We start from the raw sequence: 21,615 nt of genomic DNA, 5'->3' as shown, positions 1-21,615 counted from the left end.
AGCTGGTTATGGGCTGTGGTTATCCTGGTCTGGGTTGTGGGTGCCAGGTGAGCTGGAGACAAGGTAGGACCTTGGTAGAACCCATCTGTGCATTATCCCAGTGGTTTGGTCTCATTCCTAAGTGTGCAGGGACCTCCCCGAGCCTGCTGGGTGCAGCTTATTGTGTCCTGTGTGCAGCCAGTGCTGGAGGCTCTGGGGTGATGTTTATGGTGGCAGGGAGGTCATGTCACCCTGCCGTGATCCCTCTGGTCCAGTGACATCCCACTCTCTCCGTGCTGCTGGTACCTCTCTCCTTGCTGTATTTTACTGGGTTCTGTTCTGACTGCTATGAACCATGTGCTCCCATACTTGATTGCAGAAAGGATCAGCAAGCAGACAGAAGATTCCTGGCTGTGTCTGTAGTTCAGTGTGATAAAAGAGAAATACATATATAAAAATAGAATCATAGAATCCTAGGGTAGTTTGGTTTGGAAGGAGCAATAAAAACGATCTCATCCCAACCCCTGCCATGAGCAGGGACACCTTCCACTAGCCCAGGTTGCTCCAAGCCCTATCCAACCTGAACACTACCAGGGGTGGGGCAGCCACAGCTTCTCTGAGTTAAAAAAATGACCATGTGAGAGGCAGGTCAGCTGTGCTTGGTGAGGAGGTGGAGCAGAGCGATGAGAGTCATCCTGGAGCTCCACACAGACTGCCTCAGCTTCCAGAGCAGAGTGGCAGTGACTGCCTGAGGGAGGCAATTGCAAAGGCAGGTGATGTTTGAGCTCTGTGCATCACTCCTGTGCCCAGCCCCTCCTCTACACATTGCTCACTTGCCGACTGTTGTTCACTGAGTGCTCAACAGAAAAACCCAAACCTGATAAATAACGTGTTGCTGGAGCCAGAGAGCGACTCATTCCCTGGAGAGCAGTCCTTGGGAGCCGGGAAGAGGCTCCCTGTGAATCACCCCACTTTGCAAATTAGTGTGGGAGTGAACAGGCACAGCAAAGCTCGAAACCCAAACGTACCCGGCTCATTTCTCTGGTGAATGTGGTTTTATTTACAACAGCAGCTTATGACGTCCCAGCTGGTGCTTTGTGGTGCCTGTAGGAAAGCAGGGATGGCTTGGGAAGAGCACAGCATGCTCTGGGACTTCTCTCAGCATCCCACACAAAGGGAGATGTCTCCTGTGGGAGGAATTAGGAAGCAGAGGAGCAGTTTGTGGGGAATGCAGCAGGCCATGCTGGTAGAGGGCAGTTCTGGTGGGGCTGGGGACAGTGTGATACATCCCACTTTGTCAAAGCCAGGCTGGGACCAGGCAGCTGTGACAATCAGAATGAGCTGGGGTGGGTGAGGCCTCTCCTGTTTGCTGTGAGAGACGTGGGCCCAGTGCTGGAAAGGTTTAAGGCACAGGAATCTACAACTGACACACAGAAAATGTGGGATCCTGAGCTTGAAACTCGAGGGGTTTGTTGCTGAGGACCAGACTTTGGGTTTGATTTCAGTGCTGTCATTGCAGGGTGGGTACTAGTGAGACTGACATGTCATTTTCCAAGAAAATATGCAGGCTGGCTTTGGTCCTAACCTGGGCCTTTCTGTTGAGTTTTTGTCTTCTTTTTGCCAGGGTCAGGATTAAATTGCAAGATGGTATTTCTTGTTGGGAATCAGATGTTTATTAGTTCTTACCTATGTCACAGTCTCACAAACCCCGAGTTCTACAGCACTTCACTCTAACAAACTAAAATATCTCACCTCTCAGAGAGAGAGAGAACCCCATCTCTCTCTCTCTCTCTACAAGACCTTTTAAGGATAAACTGTCCAGTTAAGAAATGACACCTAAATTATTTTTACTTTTAACCCAATAACCAACCACCAGTGCCTGCAATGTGGACTTTTTATCCAATTACACAAAACCACCCACACCCATGGAGGAGGAGGACTAGCCTCTGCCCTAAAACCTCCATCTTGCTTGCTATATTCTATAGCCTTAAACTCCGAGTTTCCCCCCATGTGATATTACACTCTTCTATTCAAACTCCACACCCACAATCCCAGTGCTGTCATTCCATTTTGGAAGCCTTCTCCACGGCCTCAGGTGAAGTGCAGTGTTCTCCTGGGGGTCAGTGCCTGTCAGCACAGAAAGTCTGAAATTCTCAGCAGCCAGGGTTCCACCACCTTTCCAAATAACTTGTGCAAACTCCCACGACATAACCTCTAGATTCAAAATATAACAACCACAGTGAGAATCCATCACACTCTCTCTGCAAACCTGCAGTGTTTGCTCCCTCTGCTGGCTTCGCTCTGGGGAGGAGAGCCTGGATCCACCTGCCAAGGGCTGCCAATGCTGTGCAGCATGGGGCATCCCATGGGCTGGCAGAGAGACAAGCAGCAGCTTCAACAAGCCCCCAGTGCAACATCCTGCACCCAGGTCGGGGCAATCCCAAACACAAGCACAGACAGGGCAGGGAACGGATCAAGAGGAGTCCTGAGTAGGGCTTAGAGATGTTGGTGGATGAGGGTTGGACCTGCCCTGGCCATGTGCACCCAAAAGCCCCCTGGGCTGGGCTGATACCCCAGAATGGGCAGCAGGAGGGGGGATTCTGCCCCTCTGCCCCCTCAGGTGAGACCCCACCTGCAGAGCTGCCCCAGCCCTGGGGCCAACAGCAGCAGGACCTGGAGCTGCTGGAGAGAGTCCAGGGGAGCCCATGGAGCTGCCCCAAGGGCTGGAGCCCCTCTGCTCTGGAGCCAGGCTGGGAGAGCTGGGGGTGCTCACCTGGAGAGGAGAAGGCTCCAGGGAGAGCTCAGAGCCCCTTGCAGGGCCTAAAGGGGCTCCAGGAGAGCTGGAGAGGGACTGGGGACAAGGGATGGAGGGACAGGACACAGGGAATGGCTTCCCACTGCCAGAGGGCAGGGATGGATGGGAGATTGGGAAGGAATTGTTCCCTGGCAGGGTGGGGAGGCCCTGGCACAGGGTGCCCAGAGCAGCTGTGGCTGTCCCTGGATCCCTGGCAGTGCCCAAGGCCAGGCTGGACAGGGCTTGGAGCCACCTGGGATGGTGGAAGGTGTCCCTGCCATGGCAGGGGGTTGGGATGAGTTTTAACAGGCCTTCCAATCCAGTCTATGATTCTGTGAAGTTTCCAGTCTCTGCTGTGTTACCATTTATGTTTCTGTGCAAGGAACATCAAATGCTCAGCGAGCTGCAGGCGAGGTGGAGGAGGAGGAGAGCAGAGTCGTTTGCCAACTTCCAATTTTACTTTGCTTCTACCAGTGAGACTTACCAAAAATGTGCATTGTGTCCTTTGGTTTGTGAAGTTTGTGTGAAAAAAGAAAATAACCACAGTGATTTAAAATAAGTGAGACACTATTTTGTGAGCTGGAGTATTCCTCCTCCGTGGCAGGACTGGAGCCTTACGTGAAACTCAAGAGGTTTTTAGGGTTGGAACTCCAGGCCTGTCTGGGCTTTTGGCAGTGCAGGGTGGGCTGGGGATGCTTTGGGCTGCAGCCAGCAATGGTCCAGCTGTGTGGAAAATCAAATGCTTTTGGCACCAACTTCTGAGCATGAGGGCTTGTGCTGGCACGACCCAGATCAGTGTCTTGTTGGTGTGAGGGGAAGCTTCAGCTTCTCCACCTGCCTTTGACTGGTTGTCCCCTCCCAACAGCTGCCTGTGATGGTGACAGTGGCCACATGTCTGCTGCCCAGGCCCTTCCTGGCCTTGACATCCAGCAAGAGAGGTCCTGGCTGCTGGGGCTGTTCCTGTTAATCCCAAAGTGCACACTCTGGTGGGTTTTGTTGTCCTGATTTCCCTTTCTTCTGGGGTTTGCCAGTAAGAATGGCTTTGTGATGGCAGGTCCCTGGATCCAGCTGGGTCACTGCTTAGACCAGGTGTATTAAATCCTATCCTTTGTTGCCCGTGGGGCCTCTTAGTCCACCTGCAGTCCTTCCTTTTGTTTCCCTGGGAGATATGTTCCTCTGCTCTTCCTCTCGAGCCCTTTGCAGTTGTTTCCCAGATCTCAGAAAGGAAGTCTGGCTGTTGCAGTGTGTCCTCTTACAGCTCAGACCCACAGTCTGCAGCTCTTTGGGTCTCTCTTGCTGTGAGGGAGGCAGGTGCCCCAGGTTTGTGAGCAAATGGTGCCATCCCCATGTGCCTTTCCTGCGCAATTGGAGCGTGCCGGTGAAGAAAGCGCTTTGGCAGCCTGAGGTTTAAATCCTTCCGAGCACTTTCCCTACAAGCACATCCCTGCAGGAAGGAGCTTGTGCCTGAATAAGCCCTTTGGGACACGGCTGTGGCTTCACAGAGACTCAGGTGGATTCAGCTGCAGGACTGGGAGCACCTGAGTGCAGTGGCTGCGTGGAGGTGGCGCTTTGTGCGTGCCGGGTGCCATCAGCTGCGGCTGCAGAGCCTCTCCAGGTGCAGCCTGCCTGGGATGTGCTGGAGAAATCACCAGGGGGCTGGAAGGCAGTTCTCCCAGGAGGAAGTGGAGCTCCGAGCTGCCGGGCAGTGCTGCAGCATGGCTGCAGTAGCAGCTGAGCGCTGCAAGAGGTCTCTGCAGCACCGCGCAGCAGCCGCCCCGCAGCTGCTGCTGCTCGGCTGCTCCAACCTTCCTCTGCCTGCAGGGCTGTGTTGTACCTGCCCCTGCTCTCGCTGCAGAGGTCTGTGTTCTCAGCTTCTGCATCAGGGGATTGCAGGCTGCTTTGAGTTGGGATGGACCTTAAAGCTCATCCCATCCCACCCCCTGCCATGGGCAGGGTCACCTTCCATAGCCCAGCTGGCTCCGTACCCTGTCCAGCCTTGGCCTTGGATCCTTCCAGGGGTCTAGGGTCAGCTTCTCTGGCACCGTCTGCCAGGGCATCCTCACCCTCCCAGGGAACAATTCCTTCCCAATATTCCATCCATCCCTGCCCTCTGGCAGGGGGAAGCCATTCCCCCTTGTCCTGTCACTCCAAGTCCCTGTCTAAAGCCCTTCTCCAGCTCTCTTGCACCTCACAATTTCCCCATTCCTTATGCCTGGGACTCTGTGGGAAGCTCCCAAAGCTCCCCACAGCGCTGGGGGGTCACGGTGTCAGCACCCAGTGGTCACATCTGACTGCCCAGCATTAGTGAGCACTGCCAGGGCTCTGTGCTATCCCTGCACATGGAGCCAAGGCTCAGCTCTTTGCTGCTGCCCACTCTCCAGGGTGACCTGTGGGTGGTGGGACACGACACTGGTGCTCCTGGGGCATGCTTGCCCTGCTGCAGGTCCCAGCACCTCATGCAGGGTTTGCTGCTTGCTGGTTATTGCTGATGTCAGCTGGGGCAGGAGGGACTTAGGAGCGATGCTGTAACAGACCAGAACTCATGTGAACATAGCTTTTTGTGGCACACAGACACAGAGCTGTCCCTCCTGCCCTGCAGCTCCCGTGGGGCTCACCGTGACAGAGCTGACACTCAGTGGTTCCCTGGCAGTGGGATGTGGCAGGACAGTGCCACCCTGCTCCATGGGACACTGGCATGTACAGGGCAGACCTGACGGTCCCACTGGGGTTGCCATGTGTCTCCTTCCCCCCTTTGTTGCATAGTGCCCACCGTGGCCCATGGGAACCCATGGGCACCGAGAGTTGGGGCACAGACTGGAGCTGGATTTCGCTCCACTGCACACTGCACTGGAGTTCCAGTGGAGCTGGTTCAGCTCCAGTGGAAGGTTTGGTGGAGACTGGGGATGGAGAGAGCTCGGCCACACCAGGGTCCCTGGCAGGCCCCACAGTTTTTCTCCCTCTCCAAGAGGAGCCTGACACTTCCCTTGGAGCACAGCAGGCTGGGCTGGGGAAGGAGCTGGCAGCAATCTCAAAGGGGATGTTGAGGTTGGAGATTAAGTGGAGCATTTCCTGTGGGAACAGGCTGGGGTCTGGGGTCGGGTGTCACCTCCCTTTGACTGCAGCAACAGCCTTGTTGCAGTTGGGGAGGATGGAAAAAGAAAGGCCTCTGAAACCCAAGAGCTGTTTTGCTATTTACTTTGGTTCTGGTTTTACTCTAAGAATAGAAACAAAGACGATGGATTTGCATCACCAGGAGCAATTTGAGGAGGGAGGAGGAAGCGATGGGACCTCTCTAGTGACAGGAATGTGCTGGCAGGAGGAGGGCCCTGGTGACAGGGAGGCGGTTTGACCTGGGGGCTCCTATTAGCATTTTGTTAATCTCACTTGTGTTTTATTTTTTAATGGTGGGTTGGTGAGGTTCAGCAGCTGAGCCCTCTCTCTGTAAGGGAGCACTTGCAGAGGCAGAGGGTGCCCAGGCTGCTGCACAGAGGAAGGTGCTTTTGGAGGTGCCCCACTTGCATAATTGGCTCTTGATCTCCTGGAAAAAAAGGAGATTAATCTCTCTCTGCACTGACTATTTACATGTCACATGTAAAGCTGGTTTTCCTCCTTCCTGCTGCTGCAGTCACATCTCCAGTCTGAGCCCAGCCCCACCAGAAGACTGAGAATAGCCACAGTGGGGTGGTAGAGGGGTTTCTGTGAGACCCTCAGGCCCACACCCTAGGGAAGGGAGGGCTGGGATGAGGAGGGATGGGATGGATGCTTTGCCTGTGGAGCTCTAGATGCTCATTTAAAGGCAAGGGGTGTGTTTGTTGCTGGCCTGCTGAACCTCTCCTTGCTGAAGCCTCCAGGCAGCCCAGGAGAAGGGGACCTGGCTGGCACCAGGAGGAACTGGCAGGGGAGCAGGAAGGTTGAATGGTGTTTTTGTAGGAGAGAATTTCCCTGTTTCTTTGGCTGTTACAGAGGTGGCTTTCCAGGGTAGAGAGGAGCTTTTCTGAGATGTCCAGCTATCAGCATGACAACATTCACCTTCTGGATGTCCCTGTTTCCTGACAGAGGAAATGTCCAGCCTTGTGATAAGTTTCAGCACTTCTGGGCACTTTGAGGAAAGCAGGATGAAACAGCTGTCCTGGAATGACCCTACATGCTCCCAGTGCCCCTGTGGGGTGGTGGGGTCTTGGAAAGACCCCAGTTTCAGCTTGGGTTGTTGGGGTCTTGACACTCTTGTCCAGACCTCTGTTCCCCCCTGGGGAGAGAGGGAGGAAACGGATTGCTGGAGCAGATCAGGGATGGAGCTTCATGTCAGGAAGCTCCAAGGGACATTGATAGGTCCCTGCTGGACCTATGCCTGGGCCCTGGTTCAGCCCCTACTGCCTCTGGCAGTAACTGGTGCACAGGGAGGACACGCTGGGCTGTGGTACCTGGGCTGGGAGGGAGCTCGTGCCCACTCTGCTTGGGGTTTGTGCTGCTTCCCCTCTTGAGGGGGGGTGTCATTCTCTTTCAATAATTGGCCTCTGCATCTTTGTGGGTGGGTTCTTCTTTCAGGCTTGAAAGTCAGCAGCAAACCCAGCCCACAGCTCTGCTGATCATCCAGGTTTTGTCCAGATGACCATTCACTGTTCCCTGTGGCCTCCAGGTACCTCTGGTGCCATCTGCAGCATTGGCTCTGCAGCAATATGTTGTACAAGGGGTGGTAGCAGGGAGCGCTGCCTGCCCCAAAAGTAGGGAAAGCAGAGTCCTAGTGCCTGGTGCTGGCCTGGGAGGGGATTTGTTCTGACTGCAGCCCTTTGCTTGCTGTGAAAAGGCACCAGGTCCTTTGCCCTGAGACTGAGCTTTGTGATGCTCCAAAAGGAACACAGACAACAGTTTCCTGGGAGCCTTTCTGTTGTTGATCCAATGGGAAGGATTTGGGCAGGAAGCAGGAGGTGTGCCTGGAGAGTTCCAGTGGGCTGCAGGTGAATCCAGCCTTTCCCTCACAGCTCTGGCTGGTCTGTGGTTCTGTGTGCTTTTCTCTTTCTGTGTGGGTTATTCAAAACCCACCTGGACAAAATCCTGTGCCATGTGCAGGGATGACCCTGCTTGAGCAGGGAGGTGGGAGCAGATGACCCCTCCAGTGGTCCTTCCAACCTGAACTGTTATGGAATTCTGTGACAATACTGGTGGTCTGATCCAGCTTTCCTAACCTTTCTGCACAGAGCCTGTGAGTAGGCACCTTCTCAGGAAGGTACAGCCCTTCTGCCATCCTTCATCTTCTTCCTGAGATTGCATTGCCACCAGAGAGCCTTTGGATGTAATCATGCATTGCCTGGAAAATCAGCAAAGCTGCTTTGGCATCTGGGAAGTCAGGTGGGCAAGCTGCAGATCTTCAGCTTGAGTGTTGCTGCGAGTGAGTTAATAACAGGAGCACCCCTGGACATGGCCTGCTCGGAGTCCTGCAGGACACCTGGAGCTGGAGCAGCCGAACACGGCGTGACCAGAGCTCTGTCAGCTGGGCACATTCTCCTCGAGGTGCCAAACCAGCCAACCAAACTGGGCTCAATTCCTGGCACATTCAGAAATCAGAGTGTTTTCCTTACCTACCCTGGCATCCACAGATGGTGTCACTGAGCTCTGTGGTTGTGGTGCCTGAGCTCCTGCTGGGGGTTGTCTGTCCTCCCTCTGGGGTGGCTGTTTGTCCAGCCAGGGTCATGCTCCTGGGTGCCCTGTTCTTGCTCACAGTGGTGGCTGGGAGTGCTGAGCTGCACCATCTCTCTGCTGGAGCTGGATTTTCATGGGAACCTTCAGGAACTGTAGTGTGGTGAAATGGGTGTGCCCCAGCACACGTGCCCAGGGTATGGATGGACCTGCTCACTCCTGGGGAGCTCCTTGCAGCTTTGCCAGGGTGAGCCTGCTCCCATCAGGCCTGCCGTGCTTGAGGCAGCAGCAGGCATGGCTTCCTCTGGGGTCAGGCTTTGTCCTGCGTTGTGGGAGCTGTCATGGGAGCATTCCGGGGCTCTGCTGGCTGGTTGGGCAGTGCTTGGCATGCAGACTTCTGCTACTTTTCCATCCCAGCCACAGTTGGGTTTGGTTCACTCTCCTTGTTTTCGGTGTGTGGGTCTAACAAAAGCCCAGTTACTTCCCTTAGGAGAGCATTGGGGAAGCCATGAGAGCCACCAAGTGTGCTGCAAAGTCTTTACTGAAGAAGTCAATGCCCTTACTGAGGAAAGGCAGCTTTTTCATCCTGACAAGGAAATAGATGACAAAGTTACTGCCAGAGAGTGGTGGTGGAAAATATCCTGCATTTGGAGACCTCTTCCAAACAGTGACAAGCCACCTTTGTTCTGTGCAAGTCTCCTTGGCCACAGAAAGGCATTTAGATCAGCAGCAAAGGCAAATCTTGGTCCAGGGATGTGAAGGTTTTACTTTGCAGGTTCTTTTTGCATAGGGTAGACCTTTATTTAGTCTTGGTTTTGTTTCACAGTTCCCATCACACACAGACTCGCACCCTCACACCCTTGGACCTTTCTCCAGGACTATCCCATGCCCCACAGGCATCACTCCCCCTTCCCAAAAAGTTATTGTTCCTAGCTCTGCTGGAATGTTAATTGGGGGAAGTGAATAACCAGGGCTCCCCTCTGCCTAACCTTCCCCAGCCCCCTCTTAACAAGCAAATTGCAATTATTTAGGCATTGAAGGTCCTGTCTCTCCTCCCCTGGGCAGGCTGAAGTGTCCATTGTGCAGCTCTGCCTTGGGATTTGCTGCCATTTGTTCAAGGAATGTTTTTACAAAGAAAGGCAGTTTTAAAGGAGGGTGGGGGGTACAACACCCCTTTCTCTTGCTGCAGGCACAGATGAGTTACAGTGGGCAGAGGTGGGCACAGGAGTGGGTTTGTCATTGGTGCTGTTCCCAGGGTCACTCAGGCTTCATGCCTGGGAGGGAATGTGAATGTTTCCCTATCTTTCCTTGTTGAGGCTGTGGAGGAGGCAGGGAATGTGAAATCCAGCCGTATCTGTAGTGGGAAGCAAATGGATCATGTGTGGGTGCTGCTTCCTGCCAACTGTGGGGCCTGGGTCCCCGTCCCACCTCCTGCCAGCCCATTCAGTGTGGCACTGCAGGGCTGGGACCGAGCCTGTGCCCACGGGGAGAGGTTTTCCCAGCGAGAATGCGGTTTGAAGCCAGCCCTGAAAAGTCACAAACCCATCCCAGGGGGCTGTGGGTTCGTGTCTGTGTTTCTCAGTGGTGGATGCTCCACTGGGTGCAGCCCTGACTGCCCCAGGCTGTGGTTTGTGGCAGAGGTGACAGTTCCCACTGGTGTGCACAGCTGCCTGGGGAGCCCCAGCTGTGGGCTGGGCTGGCGGCCCCTCGCCAGAGCCCAGACACCCCATGGTGTAAAGGCTGCAGGACAAGTTTGCCTGCAGTCTTGGAGGTGTGTTTATCCATGAAAGCATCAATATTTTTGTTTTCCTGTTCACTGGCCTTTGGATTCACCAGGTGAACCATTGGAGGGGTTTTAGAATCACAGAATGGTTTGGGTTGAACAGGATCTTAAATCTCAGCTCGTTCCACCCCTGCCACGGCCAGGGACACCTTCCACCATCCCAGGTGGCTCCAAGCCCCGTCCAACCTGGTCTTGGGCACTCCAGGGATCCAGGGGCAGCCCCAGCTGCTCTGGGCACCCTGTGCCAGGGCCTGCCCACCCTCCCAGGGAACAATTCCTTCCCAATATCCCATCCATCCCTGCCCTCTGGCAGTGGGAAGCTGTTCCCCCTTGTGCTGTCCCTCCAGGCCCTCATCCAAAGCCCTTCTCCAGCCTTCCTCTAGGCGCCTTGGAAGGGGCTCTAAGGTCTCCTTTTGGTGGTGACTGTAGGGACGTGGATGTCCTGTCCTTGGATCCCCAGCTTGTGTTGGTTATGTCACAATTGTCCCAGATGTCACAGCCCAGCTGGGCTTGGGCTCAGGACTTATCACATGGGGAGCAAGTGCTTGGCTTAGAATGAAACTCTGAAATTTTAGTTACGAATGGGATTGGCTGGTGGGGCATCTCTGGTGCTGTTTATTTTGGCACTGACTTTGTCCTGCAGGATATTTGCACAGGTAATTCCAGTTCCACAGCAGGCTCCTGTGGTACCCTGCAGGTGAGGGGCTTGCTGGGAGGGTTATGGCACAGAGCGGGGTCCTGGCATTGCCATGAGTTGCTTCTGCCCAGAGGACCAAAGCTGATGAGCTGCAGAATCCTGGAGGCTCCAGAGTGGTGGTAGTAGAGGGGAGAGGTTATTCCTGTCTGATTATTTCCATTATAGGGAACTGGCCTGTTTCCTTAGGTACAGTGATTTTTATTGTGTCAGCATTCTGCATTTGGTGTTGTTTGGTGGCCCCAGGATCGACTTGGGAACCTGATGTAAAGTTTGGAGGGAGCTTTGTCTTGTGGGCCTGTGGTGGACATGGAGGGGAGGCAAGGGGGTGTCAGGAGTGGGCTGGCCCTGGAGCTGGGCTGGAGAGAGGGAGAGCACCAGGAGCGGTGCTTTGGGGGTCTTGGAAAGCTCAAATATCCCCAGAGAGATATCAAATATTGTGGGGGAGTCTGCTGAAGGGGATACAGAGAGTTTGCAAGTTCGAGAGCTCAGGTGAACCCCCTGGAACACCCCTCTCCCTCCGTGTGCAAACCTGTTTGGGGATCATGGAATGCTAAAGATTGGAACAAAAACTCCAAGATCATTGAGTCCAACTGTTAACTCAGCAGCACTGTGTTCACCACTAACCCATGTCCCCATGTGTCACATCCACAGATTTTTTAAATTCCCCCAGGGATGGTGACTCCTCCACTGCCCTGGACAACCTGAGTCAGTGCCTGACCACTCTTTCCATGAAGAAATTATCCCCAATATCCAATCTAAACTTCCCTTGGCACAATTTGAGGCCATTTCCTCTCATCCTTGTTCCCTGGGAGCAGTGTCTGACCCTCACCTGTTTGCTCCCTCCTGTCAGTGAAGAGCCAGAAGGTCCCTGTGCAAGAGAAGAGGTTGGAGCCCTTCCCAGCGTGGGGCAGCTGGGACCCTCCCTTCTGGAGCCTGATGGATGTAGATGCCCTGTTGGGATCCAAGTGCTACACTGCAGTGGGCAGCAAAATGGATTTGTTTCTCCCACTGCATGAGAATATGAGCACCATGTAGCTTTGAAGCTTGATGTGGAGCAGTTTGTTGTAACACAGGAAGGTGTTGCTGGGACTGACTGCTGGAGCCATGCCTTGGCACAGCTTTTGGTCTCCCAGGCTGCCAGGACTGTCCATGTGTCTGTCCACCCTGCTGTCCCACCCACAGCCCCAGTGCGGCCTGGCAGACCAAAGGAGAGGCTGGGTGTGCTCTGGGAGGCTCAAAAACCACTTCTTTCCCTGACTGGTTTGGTTATTTTTATTTCTAAATCTTGCACTTTGGAAGTACATCACCCTCACCCCATCACTTCTAGGCAAGCAATACTCCAGACCAAATGAATAATTCCACAGAGTGGTTGAAGTTAAAGCAGGTAATTCTGCCGAAATAGCATTGGGTTGGAAACTGAGACCTCAGTCCACATCTCTGACACAATGTCCTGCAGGATCTCAGGCCCTTGGAAAGCAAATTCCTCGGGATGTGTGCTGAGTTTTGGCAAGCGGGCCTGGGAGCTGGTGAGCACTGCACAGCTCCCAGCAGCAGGAGAGACGAGCTTTGTGCTGGGCTGATGCTCAGCCCTGTCTTGTACTCAGTCCCTGTCCTTTTCACAGAATTATAGAATATCCTGAGTTGGAAAGGATCCACAAGGATCATTATTGCAGCTCCTGGCCCTGCACAGACACCCCAACAATCCCACCCTGGGCATCCTGAAGAGCGTTGTACAAACACTCCTGGAGCTCTGGCAGCCTCGGGGCTGTGCCCATTCCCTGGGGAGCCTGGGCAGTGCCCAGCACCCTCTGGGGGAAGAACCTTTCCTGATCTCCAACCTAAACCTGCCCTGGCACAGCTCCAACTGTTCCCTGGTCCTGCCCCTGCTCCGAGAGAGTAGAGATTGAAGCTGCCCCTCTGCTGCCCCTCCTGAGGAAGCTGTAGACCTGATGAGATTCCTTCTGTGAAGCAACCCTCTGGAAGCTCGGGACAGTTCCTGCTTCCCAGCTCTCTTTCCCATGTGGCATGCAGTGCTTTGCACTGATGGGCATCAATGCCTGCCCCGTGTCCAGTTGCTCACCAGCTTTGGAGCAGCTGAGCATGCATAAAACACCTGAGAGGCAGCAGAGGCAGGTGTTGGATGCTTGGGAAGGATCCTTAGCCTGCTTGGCAGCAGCAGCCCCTGCAGAACCCCTCTTTAGCAGGGCTGGTGTTTGATGTTGAGTGTAGCAGCGGCAGTGCCTTCCTGGGGACTTGCACCCCCTCCCTGGGCTGCATGCCCCTCTGAACCCCCGCGCTCTGCCCGGCCAGGGCTGCACAAAGCAGGCAGTTCCCATCTTCTGCAGCGTTTTAACCCCGTTTTTTCCTTGCCAACTTGAGTGCCTGTGCAGCTCCAGCCCCTCTCTGTCCCCAGTCTCTCCATCCCTCCAGCCCTTGCCCCCTGTCCTCGCTTCTCCCTCTTCTCTTCCCTTTGCTCTCCTCTTGCAGCTGCCACTTGCTGCTCAGTGCTGGGCCAGCTTTGTCAGTAAGGAGAGGTGCAGGCAATATTCCCATGTCTAGGATTCAATGGGAGGGGCACTGTGGTGGCAGGAGGAGGTGGTAGGTCCTGGCTTTACCCATCCCCTCCTTCTTTCAGTGCAAAGGAGGGAGAGCAGCAGCTGAACCAGACCGAATTCTGGGCCTTGTCTGTTGCATTTGGAGACTCTTTGTTGTTCCTGTGTTGCTGATTTGTATATTCATGATTAAACCTGCAGCTGTCCAGTGCCGGCAGGATTTGGGATGAATTAGAATGACAAGAGACATGGTCTTTACAAATAAAGTAATCATTTCTCCCTGCACTTCACATTCATCCTCTTTCAAAGGGTCTCTGTGTGACGCAGATTTGCTGCACTTTGATGCTGGGGCTGCTGGGAGATGTCTGGATCTTGCAGTGCTCTTTATTCCCGTGGCAGCCGTGGGTGCAGTGACGTGGGAGGAAGGGGCAGTGTGTTAAATGGTCTGATAGTTTCTAATGGTGTCAAATTCTGCCATTTAAATTGGGACTTTCATGCTAGAGAAGAATTGAAAGGGGAAGATGGGCGTGAAAATCGCTGCCGTGGGCCTCCGTTCCTGCTCAGCGTCCCTGTCGGGTGCTTGTTTGTGAAGCTCCCTCCCCATGGTCCCGCTTCCCCTCCCGCTGGAGCTTAATCCTCTGCCATGGCATCCCTGTGTTGCCATGGAAATTGCCATCTGCCTGCTGGAGAGCAGGAGCCGGGGGTGACCTGGCGGGGAGGTGGCACAGTTCCTGCTGGACCTCGGGTTGGGACCGTGGTGCCTGGAGGTCAGCACGTGCCCTGCAGTAGCAGGGGACTGGGACACAGGTGGCATCAGCAGTGTTCCTATCTGACATGTTGTAGTTATGGCTTTGACTTTTTGTCGGTGTCCAAAGTTTAACGGTCAGGAGAAGTGGTGGCCCGTGCTGCTGGTGGCAGTGTGGGTGGTCGGTCACTCCCTGGCCCCTGTTTTCCCATGACCAAGCAGTTCTGCATCCTTCTGTTCCCAGGAGTTGTACCCTACATCCATGCTGCCAGTGCCTTAGGGTGAGGTTCTTCCAGTAGTCACACTCAGCTCATGCTAAAGGTTCCTGAAGTGACTGCAGCTTCTGGTCCTCACCCTCCTGGAGTCTGAGAGTGTATGGGTATTCTCAGTTCAGTCAGAGAGAAAGGTTTTTCTAGCCAGGCAAGAGCCTGGGAAACAGTTGGGAAAGAATGTAAATAATTCACTATCTCTCTCTTGTTGTTCACATTGTTTACAAGATAGGTTCTGCTGCCGTGCGTCATTCACTGCACACCAATGGTGTGAGATGTTTTTACTCTAAGACCAATGAAATTAATCTGCACGATGTTCTCTGTATACAGAGCAGTGCATTTGAAATAAATCAGTTCATTTTGTGCCTTCTGACTTGGAGTCATTTTGTTCCCGTCCTGCCTCAACAGCGACAAGAGTGTGAGCTGTTAACTGATTAAAAACACCCCAGGGATGCCTGGGACCTCTCCATTGGGTGCCGGACAGGTTCCTGGTCCCTTCCCAGGGTGGTGCTAGAGGCAGTTGCTCCATTTTCCTGGCATGGCATGAAGGGTGTGTGTGGCAGTGGTGGCAGAGGGCAGGTGGAGCTCGGGGTGAGCCCTGGCCCAAGGCCATGAGGGTGGTACAGGAGCTGTATCCCCAGGGCTGTGGGACCTGCCTGGCTGGGGAAGCAGAGGAGTGCGGATGCGATTCAGTGGTTTTGGTATTCAGTGTTTTTCCCAAGCTCCACTGAGGACCGTTGAAGCCCCAAGAATTCCAGCATGAGAGGAGGGCTCAGTGGGGGACTTGAGGTTTCTGTGGGTCCCTCTGTAGGGATGGCAGTGTCTGGGAGCTCTCGGGGTGATCTCTGTCTTCTGCTGCACGGTGGTGGCAGGGGGCTCGTGGGCATATCTTGCAGGAGGTTAGTGGTCGTGCCTGAAGGCCTGGGCAAGGGCAGCTCTACCATAGCTAGTACAGGCTGTTGTGGCACTGGTGGGTGACAGATACGTGGTGCAGTGTTGTTTTAGGCACCAGGGCTGGGTGGAAGGAGAGCCACTGGGTCATGATGTTAGTGGTGTCCACGGCTTGGTTGGACAGGGCTTGGAGCTCCCTGATATAGTGGCAGGTGTCTCTGCCCATGGTAGGGGTGGAAAGGAAGAACTTTAAGGTCCCTTCCAACCCAAACCATCCTAGGATTCTAAAGCAAAAATGGATATGGCTGCATGGAAAAGCTGCAAGTCATGTAGTAGGTAGGACAACGTGGAAAGTACTTTTATTTCTGTGTTTTCTACTTGAAAGCCAAACAGATTATAGTTTTACAGTCATCCATCTGATTTAAATGAAACCATAAAGCATCACCATTTCCCAATAAAAAGCTTTTGAGAAAGTTGCTGCAAAGCTCCCAGAAACAAAAATTCTCTTTGAATGAAATGCTGGGCACACATTTGAGAAGAGTGAGTTGAGTAAGCCTCCAAGCTGTTTTTTTCCCCCTTTAAACAGCACATTTGGAAGATAAGGAAGTAGGAGAGCTGTTATTTGATAGTAGGTCTGTTCCTGGAGGGAAGCACATGGAGCACGTCGGGTGTTTGCTGTGCCTGTGGTATAGAGTTGGAAGGATCTGTGGTGGGGAGGGCTGGGCAGGGCTGAGATCTTCATCCCCCTTTTTAGGCAGCACATATGTTGTTATTAGAGGCTGGCTTGGGAAGCCATAAACAGAGGAAAGTTTGCTTTGTTGCCAACCCAGATGAGATAAAATAGTTTTATAGAGATTTATGGGGATAATAAACTATGTAGGGAAGTTTATGACACATCTAGCTGTGATCAGTGAACCTTTAAAGGGTTTATTGGGCAGGGATGTTGTCTGCCGCGGACAAGCCTTGTGTGCTGTTGGAATAGTTGGAATTGTGCTGTTGGTGTAAAATATTTTGATTTAAATAATGTATTTGCCTCTTCCCAGAGCCTCTCTATAAATGAGCCTGGCAGAAACTGTGTGCAGAGGGAGGACTGGTGCTCAGTCACCTCCAAATTTTCATCCAAACAAGAGATGAAGCTGAGGGAGATCAGCTGCATCACCGAGCACCTTGTGCAGTACAAGGTTGTGTCAGCTTCTAGTGCTTAAAACTGGGATAAACTGAATTTCTGTCCCAATTCATTCAGGATTTCTGGTTGCCTAGGTGAGCATGAGTCTTTCTGCAAGTAGCCAAATAATACCAGAAAAAAAAGGAAAAAAAAGGACAGGGGTGGGAAACGTGGAGATTGTTGGAGTGCAGGACAGCACTGCTGTGGGAGGATGCTGAACTGAGCATCTCCTGCTGTGCCAAGGGAGCTCAGATGTGAGAACAATCTGGGATTCTCCATGTAGGAGCCTGGACCTGTGTTGCACAACAGATCTGAGAGTGAAACCACTGACTGGCAAATCTGAGATGACACATGTGCATGGCTGTGGGAGAAATTCCAACTCCCCTTTTACTTTTGGCACAGTACCACCCAAATACTACAGCTTTGCACAGACTTGGTCTACTAAATGGCCTCTGAAATCTTGAAGTAAAGGCAACCTCTGTTGGGTTTTAGGCAGGTTATGGGTAGAAGAAGCTGCTTTACAGTTAAGTGACCAGAGAAGGTGAGAGGTGGCTTTGGTATGGGTCTGTGTCCTGAGGTTGTACCAGATCACTTCTTGCTGCCCACCAGCGAGGTCCCAGTGGGACCCCCTGGCTCTGCAGCAGCCTGGCCACATTAGCTCGTGCCTTCCTCATCCATGTTCCATATCCAAGAAGCATTAAGTGTCATTAATTGCTGTGATTCTTGCCCACAGCTGGGAGATTTTATGGGGAATTGTGTTCCTTTCCATCTCTTGCTGTCAGTCTGTGTGGAGCGGAAGGGAGCTGGGAAGGGAAGAGGCTGCCATAGGGGTGACAGGGCTTCTCCTGTCACTGAGCTGAGAACCTGAGCAGTTACCCCAGTGCAGAGGGGTGGGTAAGTCATGGAGATGGAGTCAGTCTCCAGCTGTGTTCCCAAATGCAGGCATGTGGCCTCCGGATCTCCCTACAGTGTTTCACCTCACTTTTCCTTATGCTTGGTGCCTTAGGAAACCTTTTTCTTCCTCTTTTGTATTTTTCAAGCAATGGAAAGCTGGCCCTGATGTCCCCAAAGTGGGGCAGTGATTGTAGATCACATTGTCATTTCTGCAGGGGGGGTTTGCACAGATGGGCCTGTCCCTCTTGCATCCACTGCTCCCCCAGGGCACAGGGGTCCACGGCCTGGTCAGTGCTGCCTTCCCATCAGCTGGAGCTTCCCTGCCCTTACTCTGTCCTCCTGGTGTTGCTGATCTGCAGCTCTGCAGAATTCGTGGTGCCTGCTCCAGGCAGGATGCCTGTTCCTGCTGTTCAAGGAGAATAAGGTGTATTTAGTTTTCCAAGCACAAAATCGATTTACATGAGAAGATTTCCCCTGTAGCTTTGGGAGGTAAGCTCCACTCGTGATCTGCAGGCTGCCTGGAGGTGGAAGCAGACTTTGCCTGTGGGGGTTTGACAGTGCAGGGATGGAGCCACATCCTCTGAGCCTGGCAGGGCGGAGGCAGGATGGGCTCCACAGAAATAGTCCACTGTGCAGCTGGGACCTGAGCTCTGGCCAAGGGAGACAGAATTATAGAATGGTTTGGGTTGGAAGGGACCGTAAATCCTGTCTCATCCCACCCCCTACCATGTCTAGGGACACCTTCCATAACCCAGGTCACTCCAAGCCCCATCCAGCCTGGCCTTGGACACTTCCAGGGACTCAGGGGCAGCCACAGCTGCTCTGGGCACCCTGTGCCAGGGCCTCCCCACCCTGCCAGGGAACAATTCTTTCCCAATATCCCATCCATCCCTGCCCTCTGGCAGTGGGAAGCAACCCCCCCCCCCCCCCCCGATCCTGTTGCTGTCTATTGGCATGGAAAGTCTCTCTCACTCCTTTTTATAGCCCCCCTTTATGCCTTGGAAGGGGCTCTGAGCTCTCCCTGGATCCTTCTCCTCTCCAGGTGAGCACCCCCAGCTCTCCCAGCCTGGCCCCAGAGCAGAGGGGCTCCAGCCCTTGGAGCATCTCCATGGGCTCCTCTGGATCCACTCTAACAGGTCCCACACATGGATGCCTGAAGGATCTGGCTGGAAAGGCTCTGGGACTAGAAGGCCTGATTCTCACTCTGAACTCTGCTTTCTGTTCTTTTTTTAATGAACTTGCCCTTTCTCTCACAGTACACAAGGATTGTATGAAATGCCTCCTGTGTGGTGGTCCCTGCAGAGGTTCCGTGTGTGCCCTGTGAGGAAGTGTGGTGGTGGTGGTGGTGGTTTGCTTCGCTCATGTTGTCACGTCTTCCTTCAGTTATGGGATAAACATTAACACCACAACCACCCACTAACTAGGCACTGGCTGCCATGGCTTATCATCCCAGCCTAGGCTCTTGGAAAGACTTTACAACACCCTTAAGTTTAAAACAAACACACGTGAAACCCAGTCCCTCTGGGTCTATTAGGGCTGACCAGCAAATGTGTATTTCATTACCCAAAATATGCTGGTAGACCTAGCAGAGTGAGTGAGCCAAGGGGAAGTAGACCTGCAAAACACTTTGGATAAAATACAAAAAGTGTATTTCATTTTTCCACCCCTCCCCTTTCTCTTCTTGATTTCTCCTGCCATGAATTCCTGGGTAAAGACTTGCATTTCTGAGGGAAGCCCGGGCGCCAAGCTGGGAGACAGATTGCACAGCCCAGGCCCAGGAATGGCAGGAGTGAACCAGTGGGCGGTCAGAGAACACACTGTGTTTTATTTTTATTTATTTTTTCTTAATGGTGTCGGTGCTTGGCTCCAGGTGCCTGGATGGGAGAGTTCCTTGGTGTTGTCCCTCCATGTGGCTCAGAGTCCCGTCAGGGTCCTGCGGTGGGAGCAGAGCTTTGCTGGGCTGGCATCCTGGGGGAAGGGGGACAGACAGGACAGGGTGTTCCTGCTCTGGCTGGGGTGCTTGGCACAGCAGAGACCTGCATGGCTGGGGACCATGGAGCTTGGCTCTGCCCGAGTCTGGCTCATCCACTAGCAGGAATTCTGTTTTCACCTCTGTAAGTGGGAGGGAACAGTTTTAAACTAAGAGAGGAGAGATTTAGATGAGATACTCAGAAGAAATTCTTGATTGTGAGGGTGGGGAGGCCCTGACACAGGGTGCTCAGAGAAGCTGTGGCTGCCCCTGGATCCCTGGAAGTGTTCCAGGCCAGGTTGGATAGGGCTTGGAGCACCCTGGGATAGTGGAAGGTGTCTCTGGACATGGCAGAGGGTTGGGGTGAGATGAGTTTTGGGGTCTTTCCCAACCCAAACCATTCTGGGATTCACATGTGATCAGCAGGTGTGGCTCCAAGGTTGGCCCCATCCATGCAGAGTATCTGGGATGAGAACTGGTAACACCCAGCCCTCCATTTGTCCAGCCTGGTGTGAATTACAGCCATCAGGGCTCCCCTTTCATCCCTTCTTGGTGGGCTTGGCAGCAAAAGCACCGGCCTTTTCCAGTGGGATTTTGAAGGCTTCATTACTTTGCAGTGTTGATGATATCTCCTGGTGCTTGGAAGGATTTTGTCATCCGAGCTGTGCTGCACAAGGATCCTGTGTTGGCCTGATGTGCAGGGGAGGCCGAGGCCCAGCCCATTTCCATGGGCTTCGAAGAGCCACACAGCAAAGTGTCTAAAGAGTTATCTGCTTTTTTTGGGGGAAATATTTTGCCTTTGGATGACTAGCTCGTTGTTCATGTGGAGCAATGATTTTTTATTCGGTAATGTCCACATATCCCACTGCTCTCCCTCCAAGAAAAACACAGTGAGCTGTGTCACCAGTTCCACCAGAACGGTCTCATGGAGCGGGGCTGGCTGGTGGCTCCACGCAGGGAGTGTTATTGCATGTGAGGAGGTGAGTCACAGCGGGGCTTTGGGCAGCAGCAGCAGCTCAGGGCATTTTCTCTGGCTGCTTTGGGGCAGTTTAACAGAGACATGTCAACTCTGCCTCACTTTTCAGATGGAAAAATAGGTGGGGAATGCACAGTTGATCAAATTAAAGAAAATTCCTCCATTCCAAGTAATAAGAAGAATGGTAGTGGCCACACTTGAGAGCTCTACCATCAGTTCTTCATTTTGGTGGTACTGGGAAAGGTGGAATTTGGTCACAATTTGGGAAAACTTGCAGAAGACAGCAGCAATGGGAGAGCACGTGGGGATGGCTTCAGGAGAGGCAAAGCAAAAACCACCCCCCAGGTGTGCAAACGTCATGAAGGGGTGCAAAGAGCCGAGTATCCCAGTCCCTTCCCACCCTGTGCCAACTGGAATCAGGTTGGATGGGGCTTGAAGCAGCATGGTCCATGGAAGGTGTCCCTCCGTGTGACAGGGGTTTGGAATGAGATCAGTTTTAAGGGCGCTTTCAGTCCAAACCATTCTGGGCTTCTGTGATTTTTGGCTTTGCTCCTTGCTCTGGGGGTAAAGGAGATGCTGAGCAGCACCAAGGCAGAACAGCCTGTCCCTGTGGTGAGACAGAGCTCAGGCCTTTGTCTTCCTTCACAGAGGATGAATCTCTGGAGAGAGAGATTGGCCTGTCAGAGCTCTGAGCCCCTGGGGATGAGCAGCCGGAGCAGGATGGGCCGGGATCTGTGCCAGCATCCCTGGGATGGGCTGTGGGAGAAGACCACCCTCTGGATGTCATCTTGCAGTCCTGCATGGCTGCTGTGAACGGTCCAACCCAAGCACTGGGAGCTGTGCAGGAATCTTCAGTGCTGTGTGTTCAGCTGGGTGAGCAGGACGGGTTTCATTGGCTCTGGATGGCCCCACTGCTGCTCAGGAGCTGCCTGCCGTGGGGTTGCTGTGGTGGCTGAGCACTGGGACACTAATTTTTTGCTGGGCTGCAAAGGGTCCCTGATTCAGCACTGACTGCATTTGTTAAAGTGAACTAATTTAATTCAGGATGCAGAATTCCTGACAAACTGCTTTTCAATATTCGCCTGCAGTGTGCCATAAGGTGGTGATCTGCACACCTTAGCAGGTTTCTTTATTACAAATTAATTAATTTAACTCACAATTCACCTTTCAGAATATACATCAGTCTAAAGCCTGCACACTTCCCAGTGCAGCAGTGTGTGACCTGGTGCAGATGTCAGTGCTGACCCAGCTGTTGGGCTTGGGTGGC

General features: G+C 53.3%; 1 protein-coding gene and 1 long non-coding RNA gene across 2 annotated transcripts in view; both read left to right on the top strand.

Moving 5' to 3' along the window:
• Positions 1-21,615, top strand: part of LOC137483411 (ankyrin repeat and fibronectin type-III domain-containing protein 1-like) — a 192,250-nt gene that overhangs the window by 33,137 nt on the left and 137,498 nt on the right. The gene's annotated exons all lie outside the window — the stretch shown is intronic.
• LOC137483409 (uncharacterized) lies at positions 10,595-14,114 on the top strand. The gene is made up of 3 exons (XR_011004461.1): positions 10,595-10,846; positions 11,558-12,271; positions 13,523-14,114. It is a non-coding gene; the product is annotated as an uncharacterized lncRNA (long non-coding RNA).

Source organism: Anomalospiza imberbis, chromosome 16 (assembly GCF_031753505.1).
Source record: "Anomalospiza imberbis isolate Cuckoo-Finch-1a 21T00152 chromosome 16, ASM3175350v1, whole genome shotgun sequence".
In the NCBI taxonomy this organism is placed as follows: domain Eukaryota; kingdom Metazoa; phylum Chordata; class Aves; order Passeriformes; family Viduidae; genus Anomalospiza; species Anomalospiza imberbis.
The sequence above is the reverse complement of the archived record's forward strand: the minus strand, read 5'-3'. Positions and strand labels throughout refer to the sequence as shown.